Source organism: Geotrypetes seraphini, chromosome 2 (genome assembly GCF_902459505.1).
Source record: "Geotrypetes seraphini chromosome 2, aGeoSer1.1, whole genome shotgun sequence".
Classification (NCBI taxonomy): Eukaryota; Metazoa; Chordata; class Amphibia; order Gymnophiona; family Dermophiidae; genus Geotrypetes; species Geotrypetes seraphini.
The window spans coordinates 56,694,311-56,721,239 of NC_047085.1; the positions used below are offsets into that span (position 1 = coordinate 56,694,311).

At 40.7% G+C, this 26,929-nt stretch overlaps 1 long non-coding RNA gene across 1 annotated transcript; it reads right to left on the minus strand.

The window, feature by feature from the left end:
- Positions 1-2,523: 2,523 nt before the first annotated feature.
- LOC117355174 lies at positions 2,524-25,262 on the minus strand. Its single transcript, XR_004538317.1, has 3 exons — positions 25,163-25,262; positions 22,866-22,978; positions 2,524-3,176 (listed from the first exon to the last, which is right to left on the minus strand). It is a non-coding gene; the product is annotated as an uncharacterized LOC117355174 (long non-coding RNA).
- Between the last annotated feature and the right edge of the window lie 1,667 nt (positions 25,263-26,929).

Consider the following 26,929-nt stretch of genomic DNA (forward strand, 5'->3'; position numbering starts at 1 on the left):
TTTGCTTGAAACATTGGATAAGAACAGTGTGTTCATCATATCAATGATAAAATTGTATTTCTTTCTCAGTTATATGAATGCAATTAACCATGCACAACTTTAGTGAAGACTGTATGCCTGCAAAACTGTTTTTTAAAATTTATTATCATTACTCAGAAAACTCATTTGGTGTGTCAGATAAATGATTACAAAGTCTAGGTTCCACGGTATATTTCTTCCCTTCCATTCCTTGTAACCTTTGTTTCCAAGTCCCATGTTTGAAAGACCAGCAAATTCTTTTTACTATTAAGTAGGCTTTTCATTTAGAGCGAGGATTTGTGCAACTTAAAAAGGCATAAAGATGATTTCTGATATTGCTATTTTGATGGTACAAAGAAAGAGAAGCATATCTCAGCTTAGTGAGTTCGTAATATAATATAATATAGGATGTTGACATAAGAAATGAATATAACAAACAGCTCTTCAGAGTCCTAAATTAGCTCATATCGGATAACCATGGCATTGACAACGCTAAATTCATTCCAAACATGACATACAGATATTGTTAAAGAATGCAAATCCCATCCCATCCTAATCCATCTTCTTATCCATTGAGATGTACATTTGCCATTTAAAATTCAAATGTTGGGGAAATGAATTTTACCAGAATCTTCAGAGCTTAATGGAAACCTGCTGAATTTCTTTAAAGCTCATTATTTTTCAGAGATGACAAAATCTTTGCTTCAGTTCTGCAGTGGAATACGTGCAGTTAGGCACAAGAATGCCAATTAACATTTACCCCCCTGAAAACATGCTATCTCATCCAAATCATTAAGGAGTAGAGAATGAAATTATCCATGGTGAGGCTAACCTTACCTTGTACTTCTCACCTGTGGGGGGTTTGTGGTAATAATCTAAGGAAAAATGTGTGTGTATTTTTTGCTTTATTATCCCTTGCTAAATTTGTACTTATTCTGTGTGTGGGTAGTCATTTGAAATTTCATAAAGTTACTTATTACATTACATTACATTACATTAGTGATTTCTATTCTGCCATTACCTTGCGGTTCAAGGTGGATTACATGTGAATTGTCAGGACATTTAGAAGTACATAAAGAGTTGTCTGGACATTTTCTAAGTTGCTAAGGATTGGAGAGGATTGTAGGTGATGCTTGAGGTAGATCTAGTTGTGTTAGTTTGGTTTTATATGTTTTTGAATAGTAGGGTTTTTGTTTCTTTTTTGAAGGTTTTGTAGTCTGTGGTCGAGATCAGTAGATTGGAGAGTTGGTGGTCCAGTTTTGTTGCTCGAGTGGCTAGGAGGTTGTCATACAGCTTTTTTCATTTGACGTTTTTGGTTGGAGAGTGCGTGAATGGTGCGTGAGTTCTCCTGTGTCTGGTTGAGGTGAATTGGTTTAGTTGGTTGTTCCAGTTGGCTGTCTCTGTATATGGCTTTAAATAGTAGGCAGTAGAATTTGAAGAGTACTCTCACTTGTATTGGGAGCCAGTGTGAGTTGCGGTATGCCTCTGTAATGTGGTCGTATTTCTTCAGCGAGTAAATAAGTCTTAGGGCTGTGTTTTGTTGTTTTATCATGGTTGTTTTATCTTCTCTACCTATCCTCTTCTTAGGAATACCTCTAGAATTCCAAAGGTAAACTCACACACATAGCAAAAATTGTGTACTTTTAACTGCATTTAGGGTGGGCAGTAACCAAAGTCCATTTCTTCAGATAAAGCAGCAGTTTTCCATGGGAAGGGTTTTAATTATTACCCTGCAATAGAAATAGAGAAACATGACGGTGGATAAAGACCAAATGGCTCATCCAATCTGCCCATTCACAGCATCCACTGTCTCCTCCTTTCCCTAAGAGATCCCACATGCTAGTCCATTTTTTTCTTGAATTCAGACACAACCTTTGTCTCCACCACCTCTATAGGGAGACTATTCCACCCATCTATCACCTTTCTGTAAAGAAGTATTTTCTTAGATTACTCTTGAGCCTATCACCTCTTAACTTCATCCTATACCCTCTCCTTCTGGAGTTTTCCTTCATTTGAAAAAGACTCACTTCCTGTACACGGAGATATTTAAACATCTCTATCATATCCCCTCTCTCCTATCTTTCTTTCAGAGTATACATTTTAAGGTTTCTAATTTATGACAAAGACCACTAACTAATTTTGTATCAGCCCTCTGGACCGACTCCATCCTTTTTACATCGTTTTGAAGGTGTGGTCTCCAGAGTTGCACACAGTGTATGTGTTTTGGGGTCCTCTTCTGCTACTACCCTACTAGCGGTTGGCATACCCCAGAGTTCTGTCTTAGACCTCTTCTTTTTTCTCTCTATACCTCTTCCCTCAGTGCCCTGATCTCCTCCCATGGTTTCCAGTATTGTCTATATGCTGATAACTTCCAAATCTACCTCTCTACACCCAAAATTTCACCTAAAAATCCAAGAAAAAGTCTCTGCCTGTTTGGCTGACATTGCTGCATGGATGTCCTTTCATCATCTGAAACTAAACATGCCCAAGACTGGGTTGCTCCTCTTTCCTCCTAAACCCTGCTCCTGTTCCTCCATTCTCCATCTCTGTAAATAATATTGTTATCGTTCCAGTCTCCTCTGCTCGCAACCTCAGAATAGTCTTTGATTCCAACCTCTCATTTTCTACACACATTCAACAAACTGCTAATGTCTGTCTTTTCTATCTCTACTGACAATAAAGTTATTTCTAAAATTTGCTGAAAAATACCGTTCTTCAGGATCCATGCTACAAAATAATTATACTGAACTCAATATTCATAAAGTATAGTGAAGAGAGTATTCACAACTCATACAAAGGACTTTCCTGTTCCAAGAGATGTTGGTTATGTGTTACCCAAACAGGTAATCATTTGCGAAACATCCTTGGACCTTTCAGAGTGCAATTAATCAAACACAAACATGAAAAAAAATCAATAAATCCAGTATCTCTCAGTTTTTATTGTTTCTTATAATGTTCATAATTTAGCGTCCATTCTTCTATTGACATCCCTGTTATATAAAGGTACAGAGTTATTAAACAATGAAGTGCACTTATCTTAACAAAGCTGACATTGTTTTCAATGGTGTGCTGTGGAATCACTTGCTCCACAGAGCTCCGTTTCTGAGGAACTGGCGTCCTTCGGGAGCAATCGCACAGCCTGACACAGATGAAATAAACTGTGGAGAAAGGATATTGAGTTGAAAATGGCGCTCAAGTGTGGAAACGTCCATTGGGTTCACTGCAGGTGAATAGTGAACATAATGGTGTTGGACTGAACGCACTGACATCAAAAGCATCAGAATACTTCAATGTCAAAAGGAGAAGCACAGCTTTTCTTGTTGAATCCCTTGGTTGCATGAAGTTATTTGGAAACCCTGCTAGGTACTATGACACTTGCACCAACTTATATCTAGAAGTAGTTATACCATTCCACTGACAAGGGGTCTTCACTGGCACCAGGCAACTCAGTGTCCTCAATTGCATTAGGCTTTAATTGCAAAGATAACTTTAGACAACAGAGCAAAGCAAAGAACACACTCAGTTTGTTTCCTGTTAAGCTGGATCATACCTCTCTTTCTTTTAAGGACCTCTAAAGAAGGCTAAAAACACAGAAACACAGACTGTGTTGGGTTCTAGACACATTTCCATTCTGACATTATTTGTTGCCATTTTTATGAGCAATTGGTATTTCTAGAACTTCAAACATTCAATGTTGATGTTTTATATTTGGACAAATTGATCTCAATAAAAAAAATTTTTGATCAACGGTTTCTGTGACATCCAGAGACTATTATTCCTTTTTGTTTTGGTCATATCTCTCCCTAGTCATCTCCTACCCCCACACACTTTTCATGACTTCTCATCATAATCTCTTCATCTCTCCATTTTTGCAACTTTTTCACATTTATTTTGGAATCCTTAGTCTCCTTTTTTTTACCTATTGCCTTCTTACCAACTTTCCCTCTTACCCTTTCTCCAGCCCTCACATTCTCCCATATCTCACTAAGAACATAAGAACACAAGCCAGAGTGGGCCACCATGGTTCTCAAGGGCCACAACCCAATCAGGTTTTCAAGATTTCCACAATGAATATGCGTGGGATTGATTTGCATGTTCTGTTTCCATTGTATGCAAATAGATCTCATACATATTAATTGGGGGAAATCCTGAAAAACTGACTGGATTGTGGCACTCGAGGACCAACATTTGACACCCCTGATCTGAGCAATGGCTCTCCCATGTCTAGCTGGCCAATAATTTTTATGGACTTTTCCTTCATGAACTTGCCTAAGCCTCGTTTGAATCCTGCTATGTTACTTTCCTTGAACACATCTTCTAGGAACACATTCAACAGATCTATTATGCACTGAGAGGAAAAATAATTTCAACAATTTGTTTTCAGTCTAGCAGTCATTAATTTCAAGTTGTTCAAAACATTAAACCAGGGGTGTCAAATGTCGGTCCTCGAGGGCCGCAATCCAGTCGGGTTTTCAGGATTTCCCCAATGAATATGTATGAGATCTATTTGCATGCACTGCTTTCATTGTATGCTAATAGATCTCATGCATATTGATTGGGGAAATCCTGAAAATCTGACTGGATTGCGGCCTTCGAAGACTGACATTTGACACCCCTGTATTAAACAATCATTTCCAATTTAACCATTCCATATCATTTGTGATTTTATAAACATATACGTATTATCCCTGCTCAGTCACATTTTTTCCAAGCCTTTCTTCATAAGGGAGGTGTTCCATTCCTTTTACCATTTTATCAAATGGGATTTATTTTCTGTAGCAAACAATATTTTAAAGTAAAAACATTTCATATTAAAAAAATACTTTAAATACTGAATAAAAAAAATATTAAAATGAAGTTTGAACCACTTCATGTGTGAATAAACATTATTCACTTTTTAATATTCATTTACATTATTTTTATTTAAATGTATTTAATGTTGTATCCTGCAGTATCTCATTTTTGTAGACTAATGCAGTATTCATATTATCATTTGTATTATCATGTAAATATTAATATCCCACATAAATGCTAACAAATACAATGATAAAAACAACAGACTGTGGATGTGGATGTCCTGAAAGATGATTTTATTCGCTCTTCACAATAAAAATACAAATAAAAGTCTGAATTAGTAATGCACATATGATTGTCCTGATGAACCCTACACAGTCCGTGTTTCGGCGAGACTGCCTTCCTCAGGGGTCCAGATGATGTAGGGTACAAAGATAAAAATGTGAACAAAACAATGTATTTGTCTTTTAGCATACAAACCTGAAAGTGGCGCCACTCTGCTTGTTTTTACTGTGGATCATTGGGTCTCCCTTTCTGATTTTTTTTTGTCTAACAAACACAACGACTCATGAGCCATAATCGCTATTCGCTATATAAAAACAGTAAGCAAACGACAGAGGAATAACAGACCCCAGTGGTTCACTATAGAAATCTCGGACCTTGTTAAGAAAAAGAAAAAAGCATTTGTTTCCTACAAACACTCAGGAAGAGGAGCAGTAAAAGAAGACTATCTGGCCAGGTCCAAAGCTGTCAAAACGGCAGTCAGAGAGGCCAAGCTTTGAATAGAAGAGAATCTAGCAAAGGGCATTAAGAAAGGGGATAAATCCTTCTTCAGGTACATCAGTAATAGGAAAAGAAACACAAATAGGATAGTACGCCTTAGGAAAGCAGACGGGACTTATGCAGAATCAGATTCCGATAAAGCCGAACTACTAAATGAATACTTCTGCTCAGTCTTTACCTGCGAGGCGCCAGGGTCCGGTCCACAGCTGCAAGCAAGGCAAAGCTCCGATGACCCGTTCTGGAATTTCGAGTTTACACCCAGCAGCGTCTACTGCGAACTATCAAGACTCAAAGTGAACAAAGCCATGGGACCGGACAATCTACACCCCAGGGTGCTTAGAGAGCTGTGTGATGTCTTGGCTGAGCCGTTGTCTGTGCTCTTCAATCTTTCCTTGAGGGCGGGAAGAGTCCCCTTGGACTGGAAAACAGCCAATGTAATCCCACTCCACAAAAAGGGCTGCAGGACAGAGGCTGAGAATTACAGACCGGTGAGTCTCACATCCATAGTGAGTAACCTCATGGAAACACTAATTAAGCATAAATTAGATACGATCCTGGACGAGAAGAATCTACAGGATCCCCGCCAACATGGATTTACCAAGGGCAGGTCCTGCCAATCCAATCTAATTAGTTTCTTTGACTGGATAACAAGGAAACTGGATGTGGGTGAGTCCCTAGACATCATTTACTTGGACTTTAGTAAAGCTTTTGATAGCGTCCCGCACCGCAGACTATTGAACAAGATGAAATCAATGGGACTGGAAGAGACATTAACTACATGGGTCAGTGATTGGCTAAACGGTAGACTTCAGAGAGTGGTGGTGAATGGTGCCCCTTCAAAAAAGTCAGAGGTGATCAGTGGAGTGCCGCAGGGCTCGGTCTTGGGCCCGATCCTCTTCAACATATTTGTGGGAGATCTGACTCAGGGGCTTCAGGGTAAAATCACATTATTCGCCGATGACGCCAAACTATGCAACATAGTAAGTGAGAACACTTTACCAAACAGTATAACGCAGGACCTACTTCTATTGGAACACTGGTCCTGGACTTGGCAGCTAAACTTCAATGCTAGAAAATGTAAGGTCATGCACCTCGGCAGCAGGAATCCATGCAAAACTTACACACTTAATGGTGAAACCTTAGTTAGGACCAAGGCGGAACGTGATTTGGGGGTGATCATTAGCGAAGACATGAAGACTGCCAATCAAGTGGAGAAGGCTTCATCAAAGGCAAGACAAATGATGGGTTGTATCCGAAGAAGCTTTATCAGCCGGAAGTCCGAAGTTATAATGCCGTTGTACAGATCCATGGTGAGGCCTCATCTGGAATATTGTATACAATTCTGGAGGCCACATTACCAAAAAGATGTGCTGAGAGTTGAGTCGGTTCAAAGAATGGCCACCAGGATGGTCTCGGGACTCAAAGACCTCCCGTATGAGGAAAGGCTGAATAAATTGCAGCTATACTCACTCGAAGAACGTAGAGAGAGAGGAGACATGATAGAGACATTTAAATATATCACCGGCCGTATTGAGGTGGAGGATGATATCTTCTTTTTTAAAGGTCCCTCGGCCACAAGAGGACATCCGCTGAAAATCAGGGGTGGGAAATTTCATGGCGACACCAGGAAGTTCTTCTTCATCGAAAGGGTGGTCGATCGTTGGAATGAATTTCCACTTCAGGTGATTCAGGCCAGCAGCGTGCCGGATTTTAAAAGGAAATGGGATACACATGTGGGATCTCTAGGGGGGTAAAAATGTAGATGGGATACACATGTGGGATCTCTAGGGGGGTAAATTCAAGGGGGTGGGGTTGTTAGAGTGAGCAGACTTGATGGGCTATGGCCCTTTTCTGCCATCATCTTCTATGTTTCATCTTCTATGTTTCTAATGGATTTGCAGTGATGATATTTAACCCCAGGTGTTTTTATGAATTATAATATGAATGAATATTCTATTAAAAATTAGGTACTGTAGGAATCAACTAATGAACATTCCAATAAATATAAGGTAAAAACATAAGAATAGTCTTACTTGATCAGACCAATAGTCCATCTAGCTCCATAGTCCGTCATCACGGTGGCCAATCCAGGTCACTAGTTCCTGGCAGAAACCCAATAGTAGCAACATTCCATGCTATCGATCCAGGGCAGGCAATGGCTTCCCCCACGTCTTTCTCAATAACAGACTATGGACTTTTCCTCCAGGAAATTGTCCAAACCTTTCTTAAAACCAGCTATGTTGACCACTCTTACCATAACCTCTGGCAACGCGTTCCAAAGCTTAACTATGCTCTGAGCGAAAAAAAAATTTCCTCCTATTGGTTTTAAAAGTATCTCCCTGTAAATTCATCGTGTCCCCTAGTCTTTGTAATTTTTGAAAGAGTAAAAAATCAATCCACTTGTACCTGCTCTGCACCACTCATGATTTTGTAGACTTCAATCATATCTCCCTTCAGCTATCTCTTTTCCAAGCTGAAGAGCTCTAAACATTTTAGCCTTTCCTCATACGAGAGGAGTTCCATCCCCTTTATTATCTTGGTTGTTCTGCTTTGAACCTTTTCTAGTGCTGCTATATCTTTCTTGAGATAAGATGACCAAAATTGATTGCGGTACTCAAGGAAAGAGATAAGATGACCAGAATTGATCGCAGTATTCAAGGTGAGGTCGCACCATGGAGCAATACAGAGGCATTATAACATTTCTAGTCTTGTTAACCATCCATTTATAAATAATTCCTAACATTTTGTTTGCTTTTTTGGCTGCTACCACCGCCGCACATTGGCCAGAAAGTTTCATTGTATTGTTAACAATGACACCCAAAAATCCTGGTTTATATTCGAGTATATATGGTATAAGACAAATAATTTTAAAAATAGTTTCTGAGAACCTTAGCTTAAACTGGTTAATAAGACTGTGGAGTGTAATTAAAATAATACACTTTTAGGAAAAGGCAGACTAAGGGCTCCTTTTTAGCGCACGCTCAAGATTAGCGCGCGCTAGCTGAAAAATTATCGCCTGCTTAAAATGAGGCAGTAGCGGCTAGCGCACGCGGCATTTTAGCGTGCGCTAAGCACGCTCTAAAACCGCTAGCGCACCTTTGGAAAAGGAGCCCTAGATCTATGAGTATTTAAGAATCTTTTGCCACATCTAGAACTTTATTTCATTGATGCAAACTTCTGTCTTACAATATCCTGTATACCAGTAGTTCTGTGGTTGCCATGCAACATATCATTTCCAATTATATGCTATCATTTCAGGCAGTTTCTACATTTTGGTTTTTCTTTTCCATTTTTTTTTTCTTTACACAATATGATTTTCTTTTGAATGATCTAATTTTCATTGATAAGGCTCGTGTCTATCCTGAAGACATGTTCAGCCATTTACTGCTTGACACATTCCTTTCAATTTGATCATTATAGAACAAAAATGAACATACAGAGTAGAAATCAGGCAGCTGGGAATTCTAAACCTTCATTTTCTTTTTCTCCAAGCCTGTATTTTTATTTGAGAAAAAAGAGAAAGGTACTTAGCCTCACAGCAGTGTGCAGAAGAGATAAATCAGGCTTAGAAGCAAAAATTATAGCAACAAGGTATATGAAAGAAATTCAGCAGACGATTTCTTTTTCCCATTGCCGTATGATATCTGAAATACTCTCACCTTCAATGTATTGCTCATAAACAGAGATTTGACGCAAAACGAATTTGACCACCTACAGGCCACTCTGGTAACAATAAGTAGGAACTGGTACTCCAACAGAGACTTGGGGGTCTCAATGTATTATTTCTGTTGTTTAGCATAAAGAAAAGATTGTATATCATTATGTGTAGACCGTATTGGGTATTGAGGATTATTATGATTACAACTGCATCACAAGATCTAAGCAAAACAATTATTTCAAATCCAGGCAGATGGAAGTGCATTAGGTAATTGAATGTGTGGGGGTCTTGCTGTTACAGTAGATTGTTTATATGGACAATTTAGGCATTAAAATATTCACTGTCCTACTTAATGATAGCCCACTGCTAAGGCTGAAATGCCATTCGAAAGTGCCCTTTCAGAAACCGAGTAGAACTGAAAGCAGTAATTTCTGGCACTTTCAGATCAGAAATACTGGATGAAGTAACCTTGCTTGGAATGGCTCATATACTTAACTTAGGGAAGGACTAGGGTTACCATATGACTCCAAAAAAAGGAGGATGGATTGAGACATCCGGGTTTTACTTCCATTACTGTTAATAACCTTAACAGTGGCCTAGGTCCTAAATAACTAACATGAAAAATTGGAAACTTGTGTTGTGAATAAGTATATGTGTATTACAAAGTTCCTACGACAGGAAGAGAAACATGGGGGACCGTGTTATTAAAGCCGCAACAAAAGTGGCCTTAGATCCTCTTTAGTCAGGCTTTCGCCTGCTGCACTCTATGGATACTGCCCTTACTAAAGTTTCAAAAGGCCTCTACTCTATCCTCATCCTTCTTGATGTATTTACTGCCTTTGATACTGTTGATCACTGCAGAATCCACCGTTCTAGGATTTAAGGGAAAACTAGATGCACATCTCCTTAAGAGTGGCATAGAGTGATACGGGTAAGGGTAAATTAGATGCACATCTCCCTTGAGAAGCATACAGTGATATGGGGACTAAAACTATGCCAGGGTACACCTGGCGAGGCCTCCAGCGTGTGCGGATCACCGGACTTGATGGACCCAGGGTCTGATCCGGAGATGGCAATTCTTATGTTCTTATGATATGCTGTCCTCACTGGGATTCCAGGGCTCTGCTCTCTCCTGGTTTTCTTCCTATCGCTCCCATCGCACCTTCAGCCTTCCTGTGTACCTCAAGGCTTTGTCCTGGGACCACTTCTTTTCTCAATTTACACTTGCTGACTTGGATCGCTGATCTCCTCCCATGGCCTCCAGTATCATCTCTATGCTGACGACTCCCAGATCTACCTCTCCACACCAGATATCTCCACTGAAACCCAGACCAGAGTCTTCCCCTGTCCAATGTTGCTGCCTGGATGTCTCACTGCCATCTAAAACTGAATATGACTAAAACAGAGCTGCTCATCTTCCCACCTAAACCCATTTCCTTGCTTCCCCCGTTTTCTGTCTCTGTGGACAACACTCTCATCCTCCCTGTTTTGTCTGCTTGCAATCTCAGGATCACCATTGACTCCTCTCTCTCTCTCCTTCACTGCCCAGATACCTGCCATATCTTCCTCTATAAAATTATCAAAATCCAACCCTTCCTCTCTGAGCACACTACCAAAACCCTTATCCATGTGCTCTGTTACTATATTGTTATCTAGGAGCTTTTTGATTATTTTTATATAGAATCTACTTTGTGAACTTTTATATTTATTGAGGATCTTAAAAATTAAACTGCATAATTTGAATTTGACCTACGTCAACTGGGAGTCAGTATAAATCTATTAGTAGTGGTGTGACTTGATTGAATCTCGATTTGTACAATATGTCTTGCCACTGCATTTTGTATTAGTTGAAGGGTTTTAAAAAATAAATTATCCAAAAGTCCTGAGAAAATTGCAAACTCCTCTTACTGACCTACAAATGTATTCACTCAGCTGCCCCTCACTATCTCTCTTCACTTACCTCCCCTTATGCTCCCCTTCCCCCGGGAGCTGGTAATTCCCTCCTTTCTGTGCCCTTCTACTCCTCTGCGAACTCCAGACTCCGTCCCTTCTTTCTTGCTGGGCCATATGCTTGGAACAAACTGCCCGAATCCTTGCAGCAGGCTCTGTCTCTGGCGGTGTTCAAGGCCAAGTTAAAATCACACCTCTTGGAGACTGCTTTCAACTCCTAACTTCTCTCACCTTGGGTTCTGCATGTCATGTCTGTCTGTCCAGGTTAGACTGTAAGCTCTTCCAAGCAAGAACTGTCTATTAGATGTCAAATTGTACAGCGCTACGAATGCCTTTTAGCGCTATATATGTGATAAATAGTAATAGTAGTAGTAGTTTGATGTCCTGATGGAAGGTATTGCATAAAATGGGTATCCGAAAACACTCCTGCAACTTGATGTTTGAAATAATGTTTTTCTCATCTTCTCTTCTAATCTTTGCTGATGGGAATCAATTTGCTGTAAGGGATGCCAGGTCATTTTATTGCTTTCTGGTTGTTGAATGCATGTGCTCCTGTTTGGATGATGATGTATTTGGGGTTGCTTTTTTTTTTGAGTTTTTGGACTTGATTTCCAGTATTTTTTCCTCTGGAAATATTCCTCGCATCTGAGCATCTACCACTAGAGTCCATTAACAGTAAGATTCCAGAACTGTTCTCTAGCAGGAACTATGGGGCCCTTTTACTAAGGCACGCTAACCGATTTAGCGCACGCTAAATCGATTAGCGTGCCTTAGTAAAAGGGCCTCTATATTCTGAGTCTCTGCCTTATCCCCTGATTCCCAGGGCTGTGGAGTCGGAGTTGGAGTCAGAGACAATTTGGGATACCTGGAGTTGGAGTCTTGGGTACCAGAAACCGAGGAGTCAGAGTCGAAAGGTTTATCTACCGACTCCACAGCCCTGCTGATTCCCCCCACCCCCATACAACTCTGCAAAATCTCCCTCTATATCAGTGGTCTCAAACTCGTGGCCCAGGGGCCACATGCGGCCCGCTAGGTACTATTTTGAGGCCCTCGGTAGGTTTATCATAATCACAAAAGTAAAATAAAACAGTTTCTTGATCATATGTCACTTTAGCTATAAATTACAATATTATTATTATGACTTATCCAAAAGGAAAGATTTATAAACTAAAAAGAGTTTTTACCTCATGCAAAATTGTCATTAAAGAAATGACAATTTTGCTTGAGGTAAAAACTCTTTTTAAAGACATTAACTCTTATTAAAGACTCTTATTAAAGACATTAGTAAAGACTCTTATTAAAGACATTAACTATTTTTTCTGAGGCCCTCCAAGTACCTACAAATCCAAAATGTGGCCCTTAAAAAGGTTTGAGTTTGAGACCACTGCTCTATATGTTCTATGAGTTCCATATAATTTTTAATATTCCCTTGTATGTTGTAGTGCACTGCCTCCCTTCAGTTTTTCTTTTTGTAAACCGTCTTGAACCAAAAGGCTTTTGCGGTATATAAATATATATGTTATGTTATCCACCTCTGAACTGTTGACCTCTTCCATTACCAACCCCCAATTTTTCTGTTTCCGGCTTACTAACTCTGCCTGGAACAGCTCATCTGAGTTAAGTGCATTATTCATGCTCTCCATGTGCCTCCATTTGTTTCCTGCCAAAACTCATATGAATCTGAATGCACTTTTGAATGTTAAATCCTGGCTCGTCACTGATTATAGAACAAGAATGAATGGAGCACTAGTGGTGTATATAACGTGATTTAAATCAAGGGAAAAAAGACCTCAAAATACCCCTAAAATGTGATCAATAAAGTCACAAGTAATTCGGGGTTAGGTATCATCACCGGTCAAAAACCCTTGAAAAATTTTTTAAATATTTTTCTTGCTTTCGATTAATTTTTAGTGTTTTAAAATATTTTCTCTGTTTATATAAATTATTTTTTCTATTTATATAAATGTAGTGTATATCTGTTTCATATTTGTATTTTTCTTCTCTGAACAAGTGAGCATATAAATAACCAGCAACTTATTGGTTCAATACCAAAATGATCATCATGCTTATGTTTGAATACAAATAAGCACTTATCTTTGATAACCCAACGGGGGCCCAGTCCGTTTCGCACTGATGGGCTTCTTCAGGGGTAATGAAAAAGGCTTGTAAATTGCCAGTAGGTTTTCCACTTTGCTCAAAGATCTGCCCTGCCGCAGCCGCACACAGCCGAACGGAAGTCTTCCTGATGTCAGATATACACTACATTTATATAAATAGAAAAAATAATTTATATAAACAGAGAAAATATTTTAAAACACTAAAAATTAATCGAAAGCAAGAAAAATATTTAAAAAATTTTTCAAGGGTTTTTGACCGGTGATGATACCTAACCCCGAATTACTTGTGACTTTATTGATCACATTTTAGGGGCATTTTGAGGTCTTTTTTCCCTTGATTTAAATCACGTTATATACACCACTAGTGCTCCATTCATTCTTGTTCTATTATATGCTTATTTGGACACTATTTTGTTTTCCATTCCTTTATTCAGTCGTCACTGATTATAACATTGTTGAGTTTAACTAATTTACTATAATAATAGGCTTTGTGAAATGTATTCATTCACCTTATCTGTATCTTGACTAGATTGTGAACTCCAGAACACCGAGACTGTCCCTTCTGTACATTGCTGAATACAAACTAGCACTATAGCGATGGCAAGCAAAGCAGGACTTCTCCATCTCCTCCTTTCCACTCTTTTCCTTTCTAATACAGTCAAAGCTTGGTTTGCGAGCATAATTCATTCCGGAAGCATGCTTATAATCCAAAGTAGAGAATGACACGGGGAAAAAATGTATTACCTTTCCCGCCCTGTCCTCGTGAGCTCGTCCCCGTCCCTGCCCCATCCTAGCAAGCTCAGTCCCCGTCCCTGTGAGCTCAGTCCCTGTCCCTGCCCGTCCCCGCAAGCTTAGTCCCTCTCCCCGCCCCACAAACTGTCAGATCCCATCCGCACAAGCCTCGAATAGTTATGATTTTATACTGAACTTATTTTATTAAAGTATAAAAAGAGACAATATTCTGTACAATTGTCATTTTATAAACACAAATAATACAGAGCAAGGATCAACAAAACCCCTGTATCCTCTCTCTTTCACAAATATCCCCTCCACTATTGTGAAAACTGAACAAACCAAATTACTACAGAATGCTACATAGAAAAATCAAGCTAACAGAATACTTCATTCACACATGGTAGGAATAGTGTTAGGGGAAAGCAACTAGGGCAACTGACCCCTGGTCCGAGAGAGCCCTAAGCCAGCTGGAAGCTAAAGAAGTACAGCCTGGGCTTTGTGGTTCCCAGTTATGTCTACTACCAGCTTTAGCAGGATACATATTTCAAATCTGAAATATTCTAATTACAAAATATAAAATAAATTTTTTTTCAACCTTTTGTTGTCTGGTAATTTTATTCTTCAAATCACATTGGTCTTAGGCTTTGGTTTTGGGTTCCTTCTGTCTTCACTGTGGCATGGCTGGCTCCTGAAGGTGAAATATTCCCAAAAGGAGTTGGGGAGGAGATGCCGAGTCTGACATGGGTGCAATTTTTTTACCACAGGAGCAAGACTTTTCACCACTTCCACAGGGCGGTGTAAGGTCTTGTCCCCATTCCCGCGAGGTGGTGAAAGGTCTTGTGCCCATTCCTGCAGTAAACCAGTTGCAAATACCTCTATTAATGTGTATTTACTGCGGTGACCATGGTTTACCATGGTAAATGGTCCCTGTGTCATTCTCAAATCCAAAGCACTCGTATATCAAAGTGAATTTCCCTATAGGAAATAATGGAAACTCGAACGATTCGTTCCACAACCGAGAATACTGTACTGTATAAAATACAGTGCAAAAGATATGCGCACATGTACAGCGCGCTTGAACTGCTGGTGAATTGGGCATGATGCTTTCATTACGTTCAGCCGCACTCAGCATGAGATGTGCGTATGTTGTGCGCGCTTGAACTCGATCTCGGCAGGGGAACCCCCTTGTGAGCACTTTACCATATTCGGTCAACAGTCACAAAGTGTGTGAGGTTGTCAAAAGGTATTGGCCAACATTACAAGTGTATCCCAATTTAAGGGGTTTACCCAAGTGTGCATTCAGCTGCGCTCAGCAATGCAATGTGACGCTCGTATATTGTGTGTACTTGATGTGATGCGTGTATAAGTGCTCATAGGAAACAGAGAGTGGGGGTAAATGGACAATACTCGGACTGGAAGAATGTCACCAGTGGGGTGCTGCAGGGCTCAGTTTTTGGACCCGTGCTTTTCAACATCTTTATAAATGATCTGGACATAGGTACGACGAGTGAGGTGATTAAATTTGCAGACGATACGAAGTTGTTCAGAGTAGTGAAGACACAGGGGGATTGCAAAGATCTGCAACGTGACATAATCAGGCTCGATGAATGGGCATCGACATGATAGATGAGGTTCAACGTGGATATGTGTAAAGTGATGCATGTCGGTAACAAAAATCTCATGCACGAATACAGGATGTTTGGGGTGGTACTTGGAGAGGCCTCCCAGGAAAGAGACTTGGGAGTTCAAATCGACAAGTCAATGAAGCCGTCAGTACAATGTGCGAACAGAATGATTAAGAAGGAGATCACGAATAGATCAGAGAAGGTTATCATGCCTCTGTGCCAGGCTATGGTGTGCCCTCACTGGAGTACTGCGTCCAGCACTTGTCGCCGTACATGAAGAAGGACATGATGCTACTTGAAAGGGTCCAGAGAAGGGCGACTAAGATGATTAAGGGGCTGGAGGAGTTGCCGTATAGTGAAAGATTAGAGAAACTGGGCCTTTTCTCTCTCAAACAAAGGAGATTGAGAGGGGATATGATTGAAACATTCAAGATACTGAAGGGAATAGACTTAGTGGATAGGGACAGGTTGTTTATCCTCTCCAAGGTAGGGAGAACAAGAGGGCACTCTCTAAAATTGAAAGGGAATAGATTCTGTACGAACATAAGGAAGTTCTTCTTCACCCAGAGAGTGGTAGAAAATTGGAACGCTCTTCTGGAGTCTGTCATAGGGGAAAACACCTTCCAGGTATTCAAGACAAAGTTAGACAAGTTCCTGCTGAACAAGGACTTACACTGATAGGGCTAGTCTAAGTTAGGGTGCTAGTCTTTGACCAGAGGGCCGCCATGTGAGCGAACTGCTGGGCATGATGGACCACTGGTCTGACCCAGCAGCGGCAGCTCTTATGTTCTTATGTTCATACTGCAAGATAACGCTCGTTTATCGAGTTAAAATTTAATAAAATGTTTTGCTGATCTTGGAAAACACTTGCACACCACGTTACTCGCTATCCAAAGTTTGACTGTATCTCTTATTCCTCAAATTGAGACTTTTTATTCTCAGATAGCCCCAGTACTGGGGAGAGAGAGAGGACAATTTGCAGCTTAGGTACTGTAATGTGTGTCGTTTGCTTTGAACTTTGCACCTGCTTTTTTTTTCTGGAGTTTGCTTTTTGCCTAGGAAAGCAAGGTTTGACATGTATGCTTTTTATATGTGATTTCACTCCTTTTACCAACATATCAGTCCCAGCAAAGCCTCCTCTTGAAGGAGCTGAAATTGGATGCATTGTGGAAGACAATTTTCAAATAGCTTAAATGCTTTTTACACTACATTACATTAGTGACTTTTATTCTGCCATTACCTGGACATTTCCAAAGAGTTACAAAGTAGAGCGGGTTACTTTGGTGGGATCTGGAGAGTGTATCAGGGTCATTACAAGATAGATAATTTAGTTAGAAGGGTGTAGGATCTGGGGAAATTGAAATGCTTCCCGCGGTGTTAGTTTGTCTTGATGGATTTCTTGAATAGCAGGGTTTTTTATTTCTCTTCTGAGAGTTTTGTAGTCTGGTGTCATGATCAGTAGATTGGAGAGTTGATGGTCTATCTGAATAGATTGCTTTGGAAATTTATTTCTCCTTGTGTAATATTTGCTAGATAATATTGTTATTGTTTTTGTTTTAATTTGTTAGTGCTTCCTAAAATCCACTGGATGCTATTCCTCTAGGTGAGAGAATGAAATGGAGGAAGAAACATACCATGGTGTACATAGGATTATTTATTTATTTAATTTGTTGAATTTAGCAAATGCTTCTACGAAGACACTGCAAACACTTTGCAGTATTAATACCCAGTGTGCTTTCAGCCTTCTTTTGACAAAAAAACATATTCACCACATGCACTAAAATATAAAATGTAATGATATATCAAATGATGATGTCGGTGGAAGAGGATGTTATCAATCAAGCAGCAGGCATGAGAACAGCAGCATGGGGGTGAAGATATGGTAGCAAGCGACCCTGTTCCTCTGGCAATTTACTTTCAGCTTGTCCCTTTCAGTTTGAGATTTGTTACATGTATTTACTCTTTGAACATTAGTGGATAAAAAGTACTCGAGGTTTATTTTTAATGCATATAATCTGAAATGCACAATACACAGTAACATAATGGCACAGTAGATGATGGCAGATAAAGATCCCCATGGTCCTTCCAGTCTGCCCAATAAGACAGTCATAGCTGCACCTGCTACTCCTGGCAGTTTAAAGTCCTTAATGATCAAATGTTGGCAGCCGAAACAGGGCAGTTGGTGATTTGCCACAATTCAAACCACATAGAGGCAGTTAATACGCACTCCAACAATGTTGCTGACAAAACTTTACACAATATCACCCTTAAAATGTTTTCCCATTCCCCTCTGCGATGCACTCATACAATATGACATGTTGTGATATAAAATAAACATTCCATTCTAGGAATCCCTGCGAATGTTGAAAAACCGTGAATATGGTTTTTAGTGGGGGAGACAGGAAAGGGCAGCCGGAAAGGCAGGAGGGAGCAGCCGGAGTGCCGGCGAGTGAAGGAAATTACTCACAGTGTGCTCCAATTGCCTCTTCCTGCACTAAAGTCGGGCCTCACCAATCAGAAGCTGCATGTCAAAGCAGCTATTGATTGGTGAGGCCTGACTTTAGTGCAGGAAGAGACAATTGGAGCATACTGTGAGTGATTTCCTTCACTTGCCGGCACTCCAGCTGCTCCCTCCTGCCTCTCCGGCTGCCCTTTCCTGTCTCCCAGGAGCTGCATGTCAAAGCAGCTATTGATTGGTGAGGCTCAACTTTAGTGCAGGAAGAGACAATTGGAGCATACTGTGAGTGATTTCCTTCACTCGCCAGCACTCCAGCTGCTCTCTCCTGCCTCTCCGACTGCCCTCTCCTGTCCGGTCTTTCATGGTCGGAAAATACCGCGAATCGCCAACCGCGAATGACCGGGGGAGCACTGTACTTCATTTTGATCTGCACTTGCCATTTTTGGGACCCAAACCATAGAAGTCTGCCTGGTTATTGCCTGTATTCCCATTTAAACGCTCTTTCTTTTATGCTTATCCCATGCAGGTTTTTTGGGTCACTATTTTTATTTCCACCACCTTCCCTGGAAAGACATTCCAAGCATCCACCACCCTCCTTGTTACTTATGTCAACTCCCCACAACCTCAATTTATTTCCTCTAGTTGTACAGCTTTCACATGTCTGTCTGTATCATATCTATTTACATGAAATCACACTTTTCATAACACATTTCATTCAATATTTATACTAGACAGAAAAAGTACAGATTTCTATGTAAGTGTTTTTCTACACAATATACTGTTTATGAGCACACGTTTCTTTTTATTGTTCCTATACTACCATCATGGACTGGGACAGGGACTGATTCTATTTAGTATATTTGTGATCAGGGTTTAATTTGTAGACAAAAAGGTAGTGAAGTTGGGGGCTGGACTAGGGCAAGAAGTGAGCTTTCTCCTACACTCACAATACTTCAGTTTTGGATAGAAAGGAAGCTGAAGTATATTTGGAAAATTCACACATTAATAAAACAGGTAGGATATTTATCTATGGAAGTCACTATATAAAAATATTCTGATTCTCAATATCAGTAGCAACATTTTTTCACTATCAGGCACAGAATACTTTACCCAATAATGCAACAAAGAGGAGATAGTTGGCTAGACCCCACTAGAAACATCTATAGGATAAACACAGTAGGGACAGGGGATCATAGAAAAATGAAGGCAGATAAAGGCCAAATGACCCATCTAGTCTGCCCATCTGCAGTAACCATTATCTCTTCCTTTCTCGAAGAGATCCAATGTTCTGACCCCATGCCTTCTTGAATTCAGACACAATCTCAATCTCTATTACTTCCTCTGAGAGACTGTTCCACACATCTACCACTCTTTCTGTACAAAAGTATTTCCTGAGTCTATCACCTCCTGATTACTCCTGAGCCTATCACCTCTTAACTTCATCCTATGCCCTCTCATTCCAGGACTTCTTTTCAAATGAAAGAGATGACTCATGCACATTTACACCATGTAGGTATTTAAAGTCTCTATCATATCTCCCTTCTCCCGCCTTTCCTCCAAAGTATACATATTGAGATCTTTAAATCTGTCCCCATGTACCTTATGATGAAGACCACACACCATTTTAGTAGGCTTCCTCTGGACCGACTCCATGTTTTTTATATCTTTTTGAAGGTGTCTCCAGAATTGTACACAATGTTCTAAATGAAGTCTCACCAGAGTCTTAATATAGGGGCATCAATACCTCCTTTTTCCTACTGGCCATACTTCTTCCTATATACCCTAGCATCCTTCTAGCTTTTGCCATCACCTTTTCAACCTGTTTATCCACCTTATCATCACATACAATCACACCCAAGTCCCGCTCTTCTGTCATGTAGATAAGTTCTTCACCCCCTAAACTGTATCGTTCCTTCGGGTTTATGCAGCCCATATGCATGACCTTGCATTTCTTAGCATTAAATTTTAGCTGCCAAATTTCAGACCATTCTTCAAGCTTTGCTAGGTCTTTCTTTGAGTTATTCACACCAACTGGGGTGTCTGCTCTATTGCAGATTTTGGTATCATCTGCAAAGAAGCAAATCTTACCTGACAGCCCTTCAGAAATATTGCTTATAAAAATGTTAAAAAGAACAGTCCCAAGAACAGAACCTTGAGGCATACCACTGTTAACATCCCTTTCCTCAGAGGGATCTCCATTAACTATTACCCTCTGTTGTCTTTCACTCAACCAGTTCCTGACCCAGCCAGTCCTGAGGGCTCTCAGTTTATTTATTAGATGTCTATGTGGAACACTATTAAAGACTTTGCTAAAATCTAAGTATACCACATCTAGCACACTCATTCTATATATACCGTGTCTCAACAAAGGATCCAAGAGGAAAAAGAACAAAGAACCAGCATGGCTCACTGTAGAGGTGAAGAAAGCGATCAGAGACAAGAAAACTTCATTTAAGGAATGGAAAAGGTCAAAAACTGGAATAAGCACAAACAGCATCAATGCAGGTGCCATAAGGCGATAAAAGGGGCTAAAAGAGACTACGAGGAAAAAATAGCCAAGGAAGCGAAAAACTTCAAGCCATTCTTTCAATATATTAAGGGGGAAACGACCCGCGAAGGAAGCAGTAGGACCATTAGATGACCATGGCATAAAGGAGGACAAAGAAATTGCAGACAAACTGAACACATTTTTTGCGTCTGTATTTACTGAAGAGGACCTACGCAACATACCGGAACCCATCAGGCTATATGGAGGAAACGAAGATGGGAAAATGACAGGGTTGACGGTCAGTCTAGAAGAGGTATGCAGGCAGATTGATAGACTTAAGAGCGATAAATCCCCGGGACTGGATGGCATCCATCCGAGAGTCATCAAGGAACTGAAAGGGACTATAGCTAAACTGCTTCAACTAATAGCCAGTCTGTCGATCAAATCGGGAAAGATTCCAGAAGATTAGAAGGTGGCAAATGTTACACCGATCTTCAAAAAAGGTTCGAGGGGAGACCCGGGAAACTACAGACCGGTGAGTCTGACCTCGGTACTGGAAAAGATGGTAGGGGCGCTGATAAAGGACCGCATCATTGATCACCTTGATGAACATGGTTTAATGAGGACCAGCCAGCATGGTTTCAGTAAAGGCAGATCTTGCCTGACGAACTTGCTGCACTTCTTTGAGGGAGTAAACAGGCAGATAGACAAGGGCGACCCGGTTGACATTGTATATCTGGATTTTCAGAAGGCTTTCGACAAGGTTCCGCATGAACGACTACTTCAGAAAATTGCGAACCATGGAATCGAGGGTGAAATACTCATGTGGATTAAAAACTGGCTGGTGCATAGGAAACAGAGAGTGGGGGTAAATGGACAATACTCGGACTGGAAGAGTGTCACCAGCGGGGTGTCACAGGGCTCAGTGCTTGGACCCGTGCTCTTCAACATCTTTATAAATGATCTGGACACTGGTACAATGAGTGAGGTGATTAAGTTTGCGGACGATACAAAGTTATTCAGAGTAGTGAAAACACAGGGAGATTGTGAAGATCTACAAAAAGACATAATCAAGCTCCAGAAATGGGCAGCGACATGGCAAATGAGGTTCAACATGGATAAGTGCAAAGTGATGCATGTTGGTAACAAAAATCTCATGCACGAATACAGGATGTCTGGGGCGGTACTTGGAGAAACCTCCCAGGAAAGAGACTTGGGAGTTCTAATCGACAAGTTGATGAAGCCGTCTGCACAATGTGCTGCGGCGGCAAAAAGGGCAAACAGAATGCTAGGAAGGGGATCATGACCAGATCAGAGAAGGTTATCATGCCGTTGTACTGGGCCATGGTGTGTCCTCACCTGGAGTACTGCATCCAGCACTGGTCGCCGTAAATGAAGAAAGACACGGTACTACTCGAAAGGGTCCAGAGAAGAGCGACTAAAACGGTTAAGGGCTGGAGGAGTTGCCGTACAGTAAAAGATTAGAGAAACTGGGCCTCTTCTCCCTTGAAAAGAGGAGACATGATAGAAACATTCAAAATACTGAAGAGAATAGACTTAGTAGATAAAGACAGACAGTTCACACTCTCCAAGGTAGGGAGAACAAGAGGGCACTCTCTAAAGTTGAAAGGGGATAGATTCCGTACAAACATAAGGAAGTTCTTCTTCACACAGAGAGTGGTGGAGGGCTGGAATGGTCTTCCAGAGTCTGTTGTAGGGGAAAACACCCTCCAGGATTTCAAGACTAAGATGGACAAGTTCCTGCTAAACTGGGACATACACAGGTGAGGCTAGACTCATTTTAGAGCACTGGTCTTTGACCAGGGGCAGCCGTACGATGGACCACTGGTCTAACCCAGCAGCAGCAATTCTTATGTTCTTATGTTATCCAATTCTCTGGATTGATCAGATCTGTCTGACAAGGCCTAACTCTAGTGAATCCATGTTGCCTCTGGTCCTGTAATCCAACGGATTCCAGAAACTTCACCATTCTCTGTTTTTAAAGTGTTTCCATTAATTTGCTTACCACAGAAGTCAGACTTATTGGCCTGTAATTCCCTACTTCTTCCTTACTTCCATTTTTGTTTAGAGGGACTACATCCGCCATTCTCCAGTCCTCCAAAACTACTCCCAATTCTAGAGATGCATAGAAAAGGTCAGTCAATGGAGTCACCAGAACTTCCCTAAGTTCCTTCAGCACCCTCGGATGTACACCATCTGGCCTCAACGCTTTATCTACCTTTAATTTAGTTAGCTCCTCACAAACACAACCCTCTGAAAATCGATCAGGGTATACCACTCCTCCATCCCAATTCGCGTTTGCCTTCTGCGGTTCCACTCCCAGCACTTCAGCTGTGAACACATAACAGAAATATTTGTTAAGCAATTCAGCCTTTTCTTTAGCAGCTTCTACATATTCCTTCTCTTCACTTTTGAGTCTCACTTCTGCACTTCTTCCTATCACTGATATATTTTAAAAAGTCTTGTCTCCCCAATTTATTTTTTTCTATTTTCTATTTTTTTCTTCTATGTATCTTTGCTTTCCTGACTACTCCATCAGCCTTCCTTAACTTTTCCAGATATTTTTGCTTCTCTTCCTCTTTCTGCAATCTTTTGTAGTTTATGAAAGCTGACCTTTTATTCCTTTCTTTCTCAGCTACTACTTTTGAGAACCAAGGCATCCTTCTTTTCCTCTTACTTTTACTTACTTGCCTCACAAAAATGTTTGTCACCCTTATAATAACTCCTTTCAGTTTTGCCCACTGCATTTTTACTTCTTCCAGATGTTCCCATCCAGACAATTCCTTGACGTATTCTCCATAGCACAGATAACTAGATTTATTAGGAAGTTAGTACAAGTACTTCCAAGATGAACCTAGATCAAGATATTGACACTAATCGTGAATTGAAATAGGAGTAGAATGAGAATAGTCCACAATACTAAATATATATATATATATACTAAATATATATGTATATATATATACTAAATATATATGTATATATTTATATGTGTGTATAAGAAGGTATAATATATTTTATATAGGTATGTACAAGTAGGTATGCATAAGCAGGTAGACTGATTATATATTATAGGCAGAAACAAGAAAGAGGATTGATTTTGGTTTAAAAGTGCTGTATTGAGAACCAACTCAGAAAACGCTAACTCTGCATTATAAACACCTTTACAAAAGCACAAGTAATGATTATGATTTTAATAATGTATTGATTATGGTTTAATAATATCTGTATTGAAACCATCCCAGGAAACGCAAACTCTGTATTGTAACAACATTACAAAGCTCATATAAACTGCTCTGAGTTGACTCCCCCAGTCATTAGCAGTGGTACAGAAGCTTTCAATAAACTGTGAACTTCACAAAAAGGATGTCATATAAACATCTCATCAGAACTCCTTTATAAGATATGGTGAGCCTCCCAATAGACCTTATGGCTGCAGGTAGAGCCTATATGGCAGTAGAGTAGGATTTGAGGAGGGGCCACATGTTTCTCCATAAATGTAGTGGTTAGAGAGGCTTATGGGCCTGGGTCCTCTTCTCTATGGTTCACTAGCCCACCCCCTAGACTATTTAAGACACCCGTGTGCAGCTCTACTAGGCTTTCCTATACCAGGTGCTGATGTTCTGGAGACTTTTTTTATTCTGATCTTTATGGGTGTGTGATGAGGGTCAGTGAACATTGGGGGAGTGTGTGGAGGTCTATACTTTGTCTCTGCAGTGGTTATCTGGCCACTTTGGATACCTTTTTGGCACTTATACCTGTTTTCACATTGTCTAACTCGCAACGTTTAAGTTTCGTCCAGGATGTCTAGTAAAACATTTGATTATCCCTGCAGGATGACTAAATCTAGGTCGGCACCCATCCCGCCCACATATTGCCCTAACCACTCCTCTAGATACTCCCCTTTCAGCTCTGGGCACATAGCGACATTCAAAGGCATAAAAAGTCTCTTGACAAGTCCAGAAAGTTCTGCTCCTGTAGAATTTTCATACTGAAGCTACTTTTTGCCACAGCTGGAAAATGGCCGATTTTCCATTTTACAATTTAATGGCCAAGTGCTAATTCTGCCATTAGTGTGTGGCCATTAACAAACATTAGCACATATGCCTTTTACAGTCACTTATTTTGCAGGCAGTAAGGGCTTGTGCACTAATCACAGTTAGTGGGCGGCAATATGGCTATGCTCATTAGAGCAGGCATGCACACTGTTCGCCCCTCAGGCATTCCGCTGCTGTGGATAAAAAAAACATGTGCTAGTGCTTACCACAGCTTAGGTGAAGGGCTGCATACATTTATACCTTCTTTGGAGCAGATCTAAATTTGTGTGAGAGAATGTGTGTGTTACTAGGGGTAATTGGAGAGGTCTATTTTATAGCACACATGGGCACCTATGTTGCCTTATAAAACTGGCACTTTTTAATATATCACATAATAACCTTCTTATTAACTTACCTTCATACTGTATAAATGCCCATTAATGACTTTTTAAGCCATATATTACTCTGGTAACTGTACCTGCAGTTATTTTATTGCCTGGAAATGTCTCTTGCTTCTGCTTTTCATAAAGCCAGTAACGTGTAGCTCCTGACACATTGTGGTTCCTCGGTGCAACTACAGATGAGAATGAAAAGCATTACTGTGTGTACCATAAGAAAAATGCATAGTGAGTTAGACTCAAATGGTACATGCATCATAATAAGAAGATGCAGTCACTCATGCTATTATGTATTTATTAACTGCCTATTTGAAGAAATTCACTCAAGGTGATGTATAGCAGGAATAAGTCTCTCTCTCAGTACTTTTCATTACTACTTTTATCCATAAAACCCTTATTTGGGTTTTTTAATTTGTAAACTGCTTTGCTCCATTTTTAAAATGGGATATGCAGTATATCAAGCTTTCTGTAAATAAATAAGTCAAATATAGATAAAGAAATAACTGCAGCAATAGAAAATATTCAAATTACAATACATGGAGGGCCATTTTTGAACACAATGTCCAAGTCTGATTTAGTACAATGTCCAAAGTCGAGAGCCACAAACCAGGCATTTTTGAACTGGACATCTAAATATACTCGTATATTTTTGGAAAATTGTGTACTTGGATATCTTGGCTGCCAGAACATCTAGACTGCCGGGATGTCTAACTTTATACCCCATTTTCAACCACAAAACCGTCCAAGTCAGAAACATCCAAATCAGAACAATTTGGACATGGGAGGGGCAAGCCAACATAGACACATAGATATGCCAACATAGACATAGGCAAGCCACATAGACATGCCAACAGAGCAGTGGGGCACCTTAGAGGGCACTGCTGTGAACTTCACTGAAAGGGTGCCATACATACATCACACCATAACCCCTTATGATCTATTCTGAGTCCTCCAGAACTCTCCCAAAACCTACTATCCACCTGTCTACCACCTCAATAGCCCTTATGGCTGCAGCTGGCACCTATATGGCAGTAAAGTAGAGTTTTGGTGGGTTTTGGAGGGCTCATAGTTTCCACCATAAATGTTGTAATTAGAGTAGCTTATGGACCAGGCTCCTCCTCTATGGTTCACTAGCCTTCCCACCTGGCTACTTAAGACACCTGTGTGATGGTCTATTTAGCTTCCCTAAACCAGATGCTGCTATTCTAGAGGCAGGCACATAGGTCTCAGAAGCTGCCTAAGCGGCTTTTGAGAATCAAACACGGGCATCCTATATAGAATCACATCTGGCCTAAGCCCACCTAACAGCACAATTCTCTAATCGGTGACCATGTCACAGGCACCGGTTAGAGAATCAGGTTGCCACTAAGCTACTCGCGGCAAGGGGAGTGTCTAATTCCTCCTGCTGCCACCCTGCTGCCACATCCAATGACAGGAGGAATGCTTAGTCCCGCCTTCCGGAACCCCCCCCCCCCTTAAGACTATCAGCAAGAGGCATGCCCAGTCTGTCCTGCTGGATCCCCCCAAAGATTATCGGCAGAAGGGATACCCAGTCCCTACTGCCATACCTCCATACCGGCATCCCTCCTGCCAATGATCTTTGGGGGGGGGGGGTGTTAGGGGGTTCTGACAGGAGAGACTGGGCATCTTTCCTGCTGATGATCTTAGGGGGTGAGGGGTTTCTGGTGGATGTGGTGGCGGGGTGGTGGCAGGAAGAATTGGACACCCCTCCTGCTGCAGACATTCTGGGGTGGGGGGCGGCTTTGGGGGTTCCAGCAGGAGGGACTGAGCATCCCTCCTGCCTGTAGTCTTCGCAGGGGGGACAGGTTCCCTGCCGCTAAACTGAT